Consider the following 12,593-nt stretch of genomic DNA (forward strand, 5'->3'; position numbering starts at 1 on the left):
CTATTATGGCAATGTCCTAAACCCAACAGGAAGTCCGCCATTTTGGATTGAAGGTGACATTTTGGCTCTGATTTTACCATTTCCATGCCTCGAACTTTGACGAACTCCTCCTTGGGGTTTGATTTCATAACCTTCATATTTGGTCAGTGCCAACTACACCCTTGTGCCATGTTAAATTGCGGAGCTTTTGAGTTTTCACAATACTATGAGGCCGTGGCGCCATGGCGAATTTCGATGACTCGCCATGAAAATCTTATTGCCTCTCATTTTGTCATACATGTTCCTATCTGGACCAAACAGCACACATATGATAAGGCTCCACCCCTGAACATATTTCAACTGCCATATTTGACATCAAGGACAGCGCCACCTAGTGGGAACAGGAAATGTCATGTTTTACACTTTGGGGTACAGTATAGTGATGGGTGACATCTGCAGCCTCAAATTTCTCCAGGAAAGCCTTAAGGAGTTGGTCTTGGGTTACAGTGAAAACTGTGAGTTTTCGCAAAAGGGTGTGACCCCAGCAGCATGGCGAACTTTGATGTCACGCCATGAATAAACAAATTAGTATAACTCAATGAAATCCAGTCTGATCAGTACCAGACTTTACAGGCATGATGGCAGACCCGCCCTGAACAGATTGATGTGCCCATTGTCGGAAATACGGACAGCGCCACCTAATGGCAACAGGAAATGTCATGGCTTTAATTTTGTTGTACTGATTTTCACAGGTTCATCGTGGCCACCTCAAAAGCGGTGAATATCAACATCAGTCCCTCGTGATGCTTCAGTGCAAAAATTGTGACTTTAAACTGAACGGCGCACCCTGGTGGCAACGCGGTTCACCATGAAAGATGAAGTGGCTTTTGAGGGGCTTGGAAAGTTTATAGAGGCTTGAAATTTGGCACACACCTCCAAATGGATGAAGGCATTGTTGTTATGTAACCATTTTCCTTGAATAGCGCAAAATGGCTCCACAGCGCCCCCTACAATATTTCAAAACATCAGCCCCTGCTCTGTGTTTCATCTATGAGTCTGACACTTGGTAAGCTTGTGTAAGATATCAAGATGTACAAAAAAGTCTCTTGGAGCAATATCCCAAATCCAACAGGAAGTCAGCCATTTTAAAATTAATGTGTAATTTTGATGACATTTTCCCCCCTTTTCAGGCCACATACTTTGACGAACTCCTCCAAGGGATTTCATCATATTGAAGCATTCTTCAGTGTGTAGAATCTAAAGACCTTTGTGATGTTAAATTGCGAAGCTTTTTCCGTTAAGGGAAACGGGGTGGTCATGGCGGCACGTAGAGTTTCAATCACTCGCAAAAAGCAGTAATCTGCTGTCACTAAAAAACACAATGTCCAATCTCTCCCAAAGGTCGCAGGTGTGATGAGACTCGAGCTTGGAAATGTTTGTTATGCTATTTGTCAATAATGGTTAGAGCGCCACCTAGTGGCATGACTATAATCCTGGTTGAATAAGATGAAATGTTAGCTGGTGATTAAAAGCATGAAATCCATCAATGTGACATCACATCGGACGTGCCGGTTTGAGGTGTTGGCAGTGGCTCGACGTGCCGGGGGTGCGAGGGCCCTCATAACGCTGCTTGCAGCTTTAATTATTATTATTATTAGGGCCCGAGCACTGATAGTGCGAAGGCCCTATTGTAATTGCTCTGTTTATTATTATTATTATTATTATTATTATTATTATTATTAGGGCCCGAGCACTGACAGTGCGAAGGCCCTATTGTAATTGCTCTGTTTATTATTATTATTATTATTATTATTATTATTATTATTAGGGCCCGAGCACCGAGAGTGCGAAGGCCCTATTGTATCTGCTCCGTTTCTTATTATTATTATTATTATTATTATTATTATTAGGGCCCGAGCACTGACAGTGCGAAGGCCCTATTGTAATTGCTCTGTTTATTATTATTATTATTATTATTATTATTATTATTATTATTTCGGCAAATGAATTGGCCGTTTGAGGGCCTAAACATGCTCGAAAACTCATGAAATTTTGCACACGCGTCAGGTCTTGTGAAAATTTACGTATTTTAATGTTCTCAGACATGGCCAGGGAAAATTAGCTCAGTAGCGCCACCTAGAAAAATGAAAAACGCGAGCCCCCGGTATGGGTATGACCTACATGTTTGAAAGTCGGTACACCTATAAAATGTTCAGAGTCGAACAAAAAAGTCTATTATGGCAATGTCCTAAACCCAACAGGAAGTCCGCCATTTTGGATTGAAGGTGACATTTTGGCTCTGATTTTACCATTTCCATGCCTCGAACTTTAACGAACTCCTCCTTGGGATTTGGTCCTATAAACTTCAAATTTGGACAGTGTCAACTACACCCTTGTGCCATGTTAAATTGCGGAGCTTTTGAGTTTTCACAATACTATGAGGCCGTGGCGCCATGGCGAATTTCGATGACTCGCCATGAAAATCTTATTGCCTCTCATTTTGTCATACATTTTCTGACCTTGACCAAAGTGAACACATATGATAAGGCTCCACCCCTGAACATATTTCAACTGCCATATTTGACCTCAAGGACAGCGCCACCTAGTGGGAACAGGAAATGTTATGTTTTACACTTTGGGGTACAGTATAGTGATGGGTGACATCTGCAGCCTCAAATTTCTCCAGAAAAGCCTTAAGGAGTTGGTCTTGGGTTACAGTGAAAACTGTGACTTTTCGCAAAAGGGTGTGACCCCAGCAGCATGGCGAACTTTGATGTCACGCCATGAAGAAACAAATTAGTATAACTCAATGAAATCCAGTCTGATCAGTACCAGACTTTACAGGCATGATGTCAGACCCGCCCTGAACAGATTGATGTGCCCATTGTCGGAAATACGGACAGCGCCACCTAGTGGCAACAGGAAATGTCATGGCTTTAATTTTGTTGTACTGATTTTCACAGGTTCATCGTGGCCACCTCAAAAGCGGGGAATATCAACATCAGTCCCTCGTGATGCTTCAGTGCAAAAATTGTGACTTTAAACTGAACGGCGCACCCTGGTGGCAACACGGTTCAACATGAAAGATGAAGTGGCTTTTGAGGGGCTTGGAAAGTTTATAGAGGCTTGGAATTTGGCACACACCCCCAAATGGAGGAAAGCTTTGTTGTCATGTGATCATTTTCATTGAATAGCGCGAAATTGCTCCACAGCGCCCCCTACAAAATTTCAAAACCACAGCCCCAGCTCTGTGTTTTATGTATGAGTCTGAAACCTGGTAAGCTTATAGGAGATATCAAGATGTACAAAAAAGTCTCTTGGAGCAATATCCCAAATCCAACAGGAAGTCAGCCATTTTAAAATTAATGTGCAATTTTGGCAACATTTTCCCCGCTTTTCAGGCACCGTTCTTTGACGAACTCCTCCAAGGGATTTCATCACATTGATGCGATCTCCTGTGTGTGGAATCTAAAGACCTTTGTGATGTTAAATTGCGAAGCTTTTTACATTCAGGGAAACGGGGTGGTCATGGCGGCACATAGAGTTTCAATCACTCGCCAAAAAGCAGTAATCTGCTGTCACTCAAAAACACAATGTCCAATCTCTCCCAAAGCTCATAGGCGTGATGAGACTCGAGCTCGGAAATGTTTGTTATGCCATTTGTGCATAATGGTTTGAGCGCCACCTAGTGGAACGACTAACTAATCATAAATGAATGAGTTGAAATGTTAGCTGGTGGTTAAATGCATGAATTCCATCAATGTGACATCAGATCGGAGGTGCTGGTTTTAGGTGTTGGGCGTGGCTCGACGCGCCGGGGGTGCGAGGGCCCTCATAACGCTGCTTGCAGCTTTAATTATTATTATTATTATTATTCAGGCGAAACAAGGGCCTTTTTGAGGGCCTAAACATGCTCAAAAACTCATGAAAGTTTGCACACATGCCAGGTCTGGTGAAAAATTTTGTATTTTAATGGTTTTACATATGAGCACTGGGAAATGGCTCTACAGCGCCACCTATGCCTTGTTAAATGCAGCCCTACGACCACATCGTTTGAGCTACATGTATGAAATTTGGCACACATGTGTATCATGCCAAGTCGAACAAAAAAGTCTGCGGGCCCATTGATGCAAACCCAACAGGAAGTCCGCCATTTGGAAGAGAAGGTGACATTTTGGCTCTAATTTTGCCATTTCCATGCCTCGAACTTTTGCGAACTCCTCCTTGGGATTTGGTTGTATAAGCTTCATCTTTGGTCAGTGTCAACTACACCCTTGTGCCATGTTAAATTGCGGAGCTTTTGAGTTTTCACAATACTATGAGGCCGTGGCGCCATGGCGAATTTCGATGACTCGCCATGAAAATCTTATTGCCTCTCATTTTGTCATACATTTTCTGACCTTGACCAAAGTGAACACATATGATAAGGCTCCACCCCTGAACATATTTCAACTGCCATATTTGACACCAGGGACAGCGCCACCTAGTGGGAACAGGAAATGTCATGTTTTACACTTTGGGGTACAGTATAGTGATGGGTGACACCTGCAGCCTCAAATTTCTCCAGGAAAGCCTTAAGGAGTTGGTCTTGGGTTACAGTGAAAACTGTGACTTTTCGCAAAAGGGTGTGACCCCAGCAGCATGGCGAACTTTGATGTCACGCCATGAAGAAACAAATTAGTATAACTCAATGAAATCCAGTCTGTTCAGTACCAGACTTTACAGGCATGATGTCAGACCCGCCCTGAACAGATTGATGTGCCCATTGTCGGGAATACGTACAGCGCCACCTAGTGGCAACAGGAAATGTCATGGCTTTAATTTTGTTGTACTGATTTTCACAGGTTCATCGTGGCCACCTCAAAAGCGGTGAATATCAACATCAGTCCCTCGTGATGCTTCAGTGCAAAAATTGTGACTTTAAACTGAACGGCGCACCCTGGTGGCAACGCGGTCCACCATGAAAGATGAAGTGGCTTTTGAGGGGCTTGGAAAGTATATAGAGGCTTTAAATTTAGCACACCCCTCCAAATGTGCATAAGGCTTTGTTGTCATGTGATCATTTTTATTGAATAGCGCGAAATGGCTCCACAGCGCCCCCTACAAAATTTCAAAACCACAGCCCCAGCTCTGTGTTTTATGTATCAGTCTGAAACCTGGTAAGCTTATAGGAGATATCAAGATGTACAAAAAAGTCTCTTGGAGCAATATCCAAAATCCAACAGGAAGTCAGCCATTTTAAAATTAATGTGCAATTTTGGCAACATTTTCCCCTCTTTCCAGGCACCGTTCTTTGGCGAACTCCTCCAAGGGATTTCATCAGATTGATGCGATCTCCTGTGTGTGGAATCTAAAGACCTTTGTGATGTTAAATTGCGAAGCTTTTTACATTCAGGGAAACGGGGTGGTCATGGCGGCACGTGGAGTTTCAATCACTCGCCAAAAAGCAATAATCTGCTGTCACTCAAAAACACAATGTCCAATCTCTCCCAAAGCTCATAGGCGTGATGAGACTCGAGCTCGGAAATGTTTGTTATGCCATTTGTGCATAAGGGTTAGAGCGCCACCTAGTGGAACGACTAACAAATCATGAATGAATGAGTTGAAATGTTAGCTGGTGGTTAAATGCATGAATTCCATCAATGTGACATGAGATCGGACGTGCTGGTTTTAGGTGTTGGGCGTGGCTCGACGCGCCGGGGGTGCGAGGGCCCTCATAACGCTGCTTGCAGCTTTAATTATTATTATTATTATTATTATTATTATTATTATTATTATTCCGGCAAATGAATTGGCCTTTTGAGGGCCTAAACATGCTCGAAAACTCATGAAATTTTGCACACGCGTCAGGTCTGGTGAAAATTTACGTATTTTAATGTTCTCAGACATGGCCAGGGAAAATTAGCTCAGTAGCGCCACCTAGAAAAATGAAAAATGCGAGCCCCCGGTATGGGTATGACCTACATATTTGAAAGTCAGTACACCTATATAACGTTGCGAGTCGAACAAAAAAGTCTATTATGGCAATGTCCTAAACCCAACAGGAAGTCCGCCATTTTGGATTGAAGGTGACATTTTGGGTCTGATTTTACCGTTTCCATGCCTTGTACTTTAACGAACTCCTCCTTGGGATTTGGTCCTATAAACTTCAAATTTGGACAGTGTCAACTACACCCTTGTGCCATGTTAAATTGCGGAGCTTTTGAGTTTTCACAATAGTATGAGGCCGTGGCGCCATGGCGAATTTTGATGACTCGCCATGAAAATCTTATTGCCTCTCATTCTGTCATACATGTTCCGATCTGGACCAAACAGCACACATATGATAAGGCTCCACCCCTGAACATATTTCAACTGCCATATTTGACATAAGGGCCAGCGCCACCTAGTGGGAACAGGAAATGTCATGTTTTACACTTTGGGGTACAGTATAGTGATGGGTGACATCTGCAGCCTCAAATTTCTCCAGGAAAGCCTTAAGGAGTTGGTCTTGGGTTACAGTGAAAACTGTGACTTTTCGCAAAAGGGTGTGACCCCAGCAGCATGGCGAATTTTGATGTCACGCCATGAAGAAACAAATTAGTATAACTCAATGAAATCCAGTCTGATCAGTACCAGACTTTACAGGCATGATGTCAGACCCGCCCTGAACAGATTGATGTGCCCATTGTCAGGAATATGAAGAGCGCCACCTAGTGGGAACAGGAAATGTCATGTCTTACACTTTGTTGTACTGATTTTCACAGGTTCATAGTGGCCACCTCAAAAGCGGTGAATATCACCATCAGTCCTTGATGATGCTTTAGTGCAAAAATTGTGACTTTAAACTGAACGGCGCACCCTGGTGGCAACGCTGTTCACCATGAAAAATGAAGTGGCTTTTGAGGGGCTTGGAAAGTTTATAGAGGCTTGAAATTTGGCACACACCTCCATTGTGCTTAAGGCTTTGTTGTTATGTGATCATTTTCATTGAATAGCGCAAAATGGCTCCACAGCGCCCCCTACAAAATTTCAAAACGTCAGCCCCAGCTCTGTGTTTTATGTATGAGTCTGAAACCTGGTAAGCTTATAGGAGATATCAAGATGTACAAAAAAGTCTCTTGGAGCAATATCCCAAATCTAACAGGAAGTCAGCCATTTTAAAATTAATGTGTAATTTTTGTGACATTTTCCCCTCTTTCCAGGCACCGTTCTTTGACGAACTCCTCCAAGGGATTTCATCATATTGAACCAATCTCCAGTGTGTGGAATCTAAAGACCTTTGTGATGTTAAATTGCGAAGGTTTTTACATTCAGGGAAACGGGGTGGTCATGGCGGCATGTGGAGTTTCAGTCACTCGCCAAAAAGCAGTAATCTGCTGTCACTCAAAATCAAAATGTCCAATATGTCCCAAAGGTCGCAGGCGTGATGAGACTCGAGCTCGGAAATGTTTGTTATGCCATTTGTCAGTAATGGTTAGAGCGCCATCTAGTGGGACTACTATAATCATGATTGAATGAGATGAAATGTTAGCTGGTGGTTGAATGCATGAATTCCATCAATGTGACATCACATCGGAGGTGCTGGTTGTAGGTGTTGGGTGTAGCTCGACGCGATGGGGTGCGAGGGCCCTCATAACGCTGCTTGCAGCTTTAATTAGGGCCCGAGCACTGACAGTGCGAAGGCCCTATTGTAATTGCTCTGTTTCTTATTATTATTATTATTATTTCGGCAAATGAATTGGCTTTTTGAGGGCCTAAACATGCTCAAAAACTCATGAAATTTTGCAGACATGCCAGGTCTGGTGAAAAATTTTGTATTTTAATGGTTTTACTCATGAGCACTGGGAAATGGCTCTACAGCGCCACCTATGCCTTGTTAAATGCAGCCCTACGACCACATCGTTTCAGCTACATGTATGAAATTCGGCACACATGTGTATCATGCCACGACAAACAAAAAAGTCTGTGGGCCCATTGACGCAAACCCAACAGGAAGTCCGCCATTTGGAAGAGAAGGTGACATTTTGGCTCTAATTTTGCCATTTCCATGCCTCGAACTTTTGCGAACTCCTCCTTGGGATTTGGTTGTATAAGCTTCATCTTTGGTCAGTGTCAACTACACACCTGGGCCATGTTAAATTGCGGAGCTTTTGAGTTTTCACAATACTATGAGGCCGTGGCGCCATGGCGAATTTCGATGACTCGCCATGAAAATCTTATTGCCTCTCATTCTGTCATACATGTTCCGATCTGGACCAAAGAGCACACATATGATAAGGCTCCACCCCTGAACATATTTCAACTGCCATATTTGACATCAAGGACAGCGCCACCTAGTGGGAACAGGAAATGTCATGTTTTACACTTTGGGGTACAGTATAGTGAAGGGTGACATCTGCAGCCTCAAATTTCTCCAGGAAAGCCTTAAGGAGTTGGTCTTGGGTTACAGTGAAAACTGTGAGTTTTCGCGAAAGGGTGTGACCCCAGCAGCATGGCGAACTTTGATGTCACGCCATGAAGAAAGAAATTAGTATAACTCAATGAAATCCAGTCTGATCAGTACCAGACTTTACAGGCATGATGTCAGACCCGCCCTGAACAGATTGATGTGCCCATTGTCGGAAATACGGACAGCGCCACCTAGTGGCAACAGGAAATGTCATGGCTTTAATTTTGTTGTACTGATTTTCACAGGTTCATCTTGGCCACCTCAAAAGCGGTGAATATCACCATCAGTCCCTCGTGATGCTTCAGTGCAAAAATTGTGAGTTTAAACTGAACGGCGCACCCTGGTGGCAACGCTGTTCAACATGAAAGATGAAGTGGCTTTTGAGGGTCTTGGAAAGTTTATAGAGGCTTGAAATTTGGCACACACCTCCAAATGGATGAAGGCTTTGTTGGCATGTGATCATTTTCATTGAATAGCGCGAAATTGCTCCACAGCGCCCCCTACAAAATTTCAAAACCACAGCCCCTGCTCTGTGTTCTATGTATGATTCTGAAACCTGGTAAGCTTATAGGAGATATCAAGATGTACAAAAAAGTCTCTTGGTGCAATATCCCAAATCCAACAGGAAGTCAGCCATTTTAATATTAATGTGTAATTTTGGCAACATTTTCCCCTCTTTCCAGGCACCGTTCTTTGACGAACTCCTCCAAGGGATTTCATCATATTGAACCAATCTCCAGTGTGTGGAATCTAAAGACCTTTGTGATGTTAAATTGCGAAGCTTTTTACATTCAGTGAAACGGGGTGGTTATGGTGGCACCTAGAGTTTGAATCACTCGCCAAAAAGCAGTAATCTGCTGTCACTCAAAAACACAATGTCCAATCTCTCCCAAACGTCTCAGGTGTGATGAGACTCGAGCTAGGAAATGTTTGTTATGCCATTTGTCAGTAATGGTTAGAGCTCCACCTAGTGGGACAACTATAATCATGATTGAATGAGATGAATTGTTAGCTGGTGGTTAAATGCATGAATTCCATCAATGTGACATCACATCGGACGTGCTGGTTTTAGGTGTTGGGCGTGGCTTGACGCGCCGGGGGTGCGAGGGCCCTCATAACGCTGCTTGCAGCTTTAATTAGGGCCCGAGCACTGACAGTGCGAAGGCCCTATTGTAATTGCTCTGTTTATTATTATTATTATTATTATTTCGGCAAATGAATTGGCCGTTTGAGGGCCTAAACATGCTCGAAAACTCATGAAATTTTGCACACGCGTCAGGTCTGGTGAAAATTTACGTATTTTAATGTTCTCAGACATGGCCAGGGAAAATTAGCTCAGTAGCGCCACCTAGAAAAATGAAAAACGCGAGCCCCCGGTATGGGTATGACCTACATGTTTGAAAGTCGGTACACCTATATAACGTTCAGAGTCGAACAAAAAAGTCTATTATGGCAATGTCCTAAACCCAACAGGAAGTCCGCCATTTTGGATTGAAGGTGACATTTTGGGTCTGATTTTACCGTTTCCATGCCTTGTACTTTAACGAACTCGTCCTTGGGATTTGGTCCTATAAACTTCAAATTTGGACAGTGCAAACTACACCCTTGTGCCATGTTAAATTGCGGAGCTTTTGAGTTTTCACAATACTATGAGGCCGTGGCGCCATGGCGAATTTCGATGACTCGCCATGAAAATCTTATTGCCTCTCATTCTGTCATACATGTTCCGATCTGGACCAAAGAGCACACATATGATAAGGCTCCACCCCTGAACATATTTCAACTGCCATATTTGACATCAAGGACAGCGCCACCTAGTGGGAACAGGAAATGTCATGTTTTACACTTTGGGGTACAGTATAGTGATGGGTGACATCTGCAGCCTCAAATTTCTCCAGGAAAGCCTTAAGGAGTTGGTCTTGGGTTACAGTGAAAACTGTGAGTTTTCGCGAAAGGGTGTGACCCCAGCAGCATGGCGAACTTTGATGTCACGCCATGAAGAAACAAATTAGTATAACTCAATGAAATCCAGTCTGATCAGTACCAGACTTTACAGTCATGATGTCAGACCCGCACTGAACAGATTGATGTGCCCATTGTCGGAAATACGGACAGCGCCACCTAGTGGCAGCAGGAAATGTCATGGCTTTAATTTTGTTGTACTGATTTTCACAGGTTCATCGTGGCCACCTCAAAAGCGGTGAATATCACCATCAGTCCCTCGTGATGCTTCAGTGCAAAAATTGTGACTTTAAACTGAACGGCGCACCCTGGTGACAACGCGGTCCACCATGAAAGATGAAGTGGCTTTTGAGGGTCTTGGCAAGTTTATAGAGGCTTGAAATTTAGCACACACCTCCAAATGGATGAAGGCTTTGTTGGCATGTGATCATTTTCATTGAATAGCGCGAAATTGCTCCACAGCGCCCCCTACAAAATTTCAAAACCACAGCCCCTGCTCTGTGTTCTATGTATGATTCTGAAACCTGGTAAGCTTATAGGAGATATCAAGATGTACAAAAAAGTCTCTTGGTGCAATATCCCAAATCCAACAGGAAGTCAGCCATTTTAAAATTAATGTGTAATTTTGGCAACATTTTCCCCTCTTTCCAGGCACCATTCTTTGACGAACTCCTCCAAGGGATTTCATCATATTGAACCAATCTCCAGTGTGTGGAATCTAAAGACCTTTGTGATGTTCAATTGCGAAGCTTTTTACGTTCAGTGAAACGGGGTGGTTATGGTGGCACTTAGAGTTTGAATCATTCGCCAAAAAGCAGTAATCTGCTGTCACTCAAAAACACAATGTCCAATCTCTCCCAAAGCTCATAGGCGTGATGAGACTCGAGCTCGGAAATGTCTGTTATGCCATTTGTACATAATGGTTAGAGCGCCACCTAGTGGAACGACTAACTAATCATGAATGAATGAGTTGAAATGTTAGCTGGTGGTTAAATGCATGAATTCCATCAATGTGACATCAGATCAGAGGTGCTGGTTTTAGGTGTTGGGCTTGGCTCGACGCGCCGGGGGTGCGAGGGCCCTCGTAACGCTGCTTGCAGCTTTAATTATTATTATTATTATTATTCCGGCAAATGAATTGGCCGTTTGAGGGCCTAAACATGCTCGAAAACTCATGAAATTTTGCACACGCGTCAGGTCTGGTGAAAATTTACGTATTTTAATGTTCCCAGACATGGCCAGGGAAAATTAGCTCAGTAGCGCCACCTAGAAAAATGAAAAACGCGAGCCCCCGGTATGGGTATGACCTACACGTTTGAAAGTCGGTACACCTATATAACGTTCAGAGTCGAACAAAAAAGTCTATTATGGCAATGTCCTAAACCCAACAGGAAGTCCGCCATTTTGGATTGAAGGTGACATTTTGGGTCTGATTTTACCGTTTCCATGCCTTGTACTTTAACGAACTCCTCCTTGGGATTTGGTCCTATAAACTTCAAATTTGGACAGTGTCAACTACACCCTTGTGCCATGTTAAATTGCGGAGCTTTTGAGTTTTCACAATACTATGAGGCCGTGGCGCCATGGCGAATTTCGATGACTCGCCATGAAAATCTTATTGCCTCTCATTCTGTCATACATGTTCCGATCTGGACCAAAGAGCACACATATGATAAGGCTCCACCCCTGAACATATTTCAACTGCCATATTTGACATCAAGGACAGCGCCACCTAGTGGGAACAGGAAATGTCATGTTTTACACTTTGGGGTACAGTATAGTGATGGGTGACATCTGCAGCCTCAAATTTCTCCAGGAAAGCCTTAAGGAGTTGGTCTTGGGTTACAGTGAAAACTGTGACTTTTCGTGAAAGGGTGTGACCCCAGCAGCATGGCGAACTTTGATGTCACGCCATGAAGAAACAAATTAGTATAACTCAATGAAATCCAGTCTGATCAGTACCAGACTTTACAGGCATGATGTCAGACCCGCCCTGAACAGATTGATGTGCCCATTGTCGGAAATACGGACAGCGCCACCTAGTGGCAACAGGAAATGTCATGGCTTTAATTTTGTTGTACTGATTTTCACAGGTTCATCGTGGCCACCTCAAAAGCGGTGAATATCACCATCTGTCCCTCGTGATGCTTCAGTGCAAAAATTGTGACTTTAAACTGAACGGCGCACCCTGGTGGCAACGCTGTTCAACATGAAAGATGAA

The sequence above is a fragment of the Rhamphochromis longiceps genome, linkage group LG17 (genome assembly GCF_057381845.1).
Source record: "Rhamphochromis longiceps isolate RC_006_pf linkage group LG17, R_longiceps_female_GT1.1, whole genome shotgun sequence".
Lineage (NCBI taxonomy): Eukaryota > Metazoa > Chordata > Actinopteri > Cichliformes > Cichlidae > Rhamphochromis > Rhamphochromis longiceps.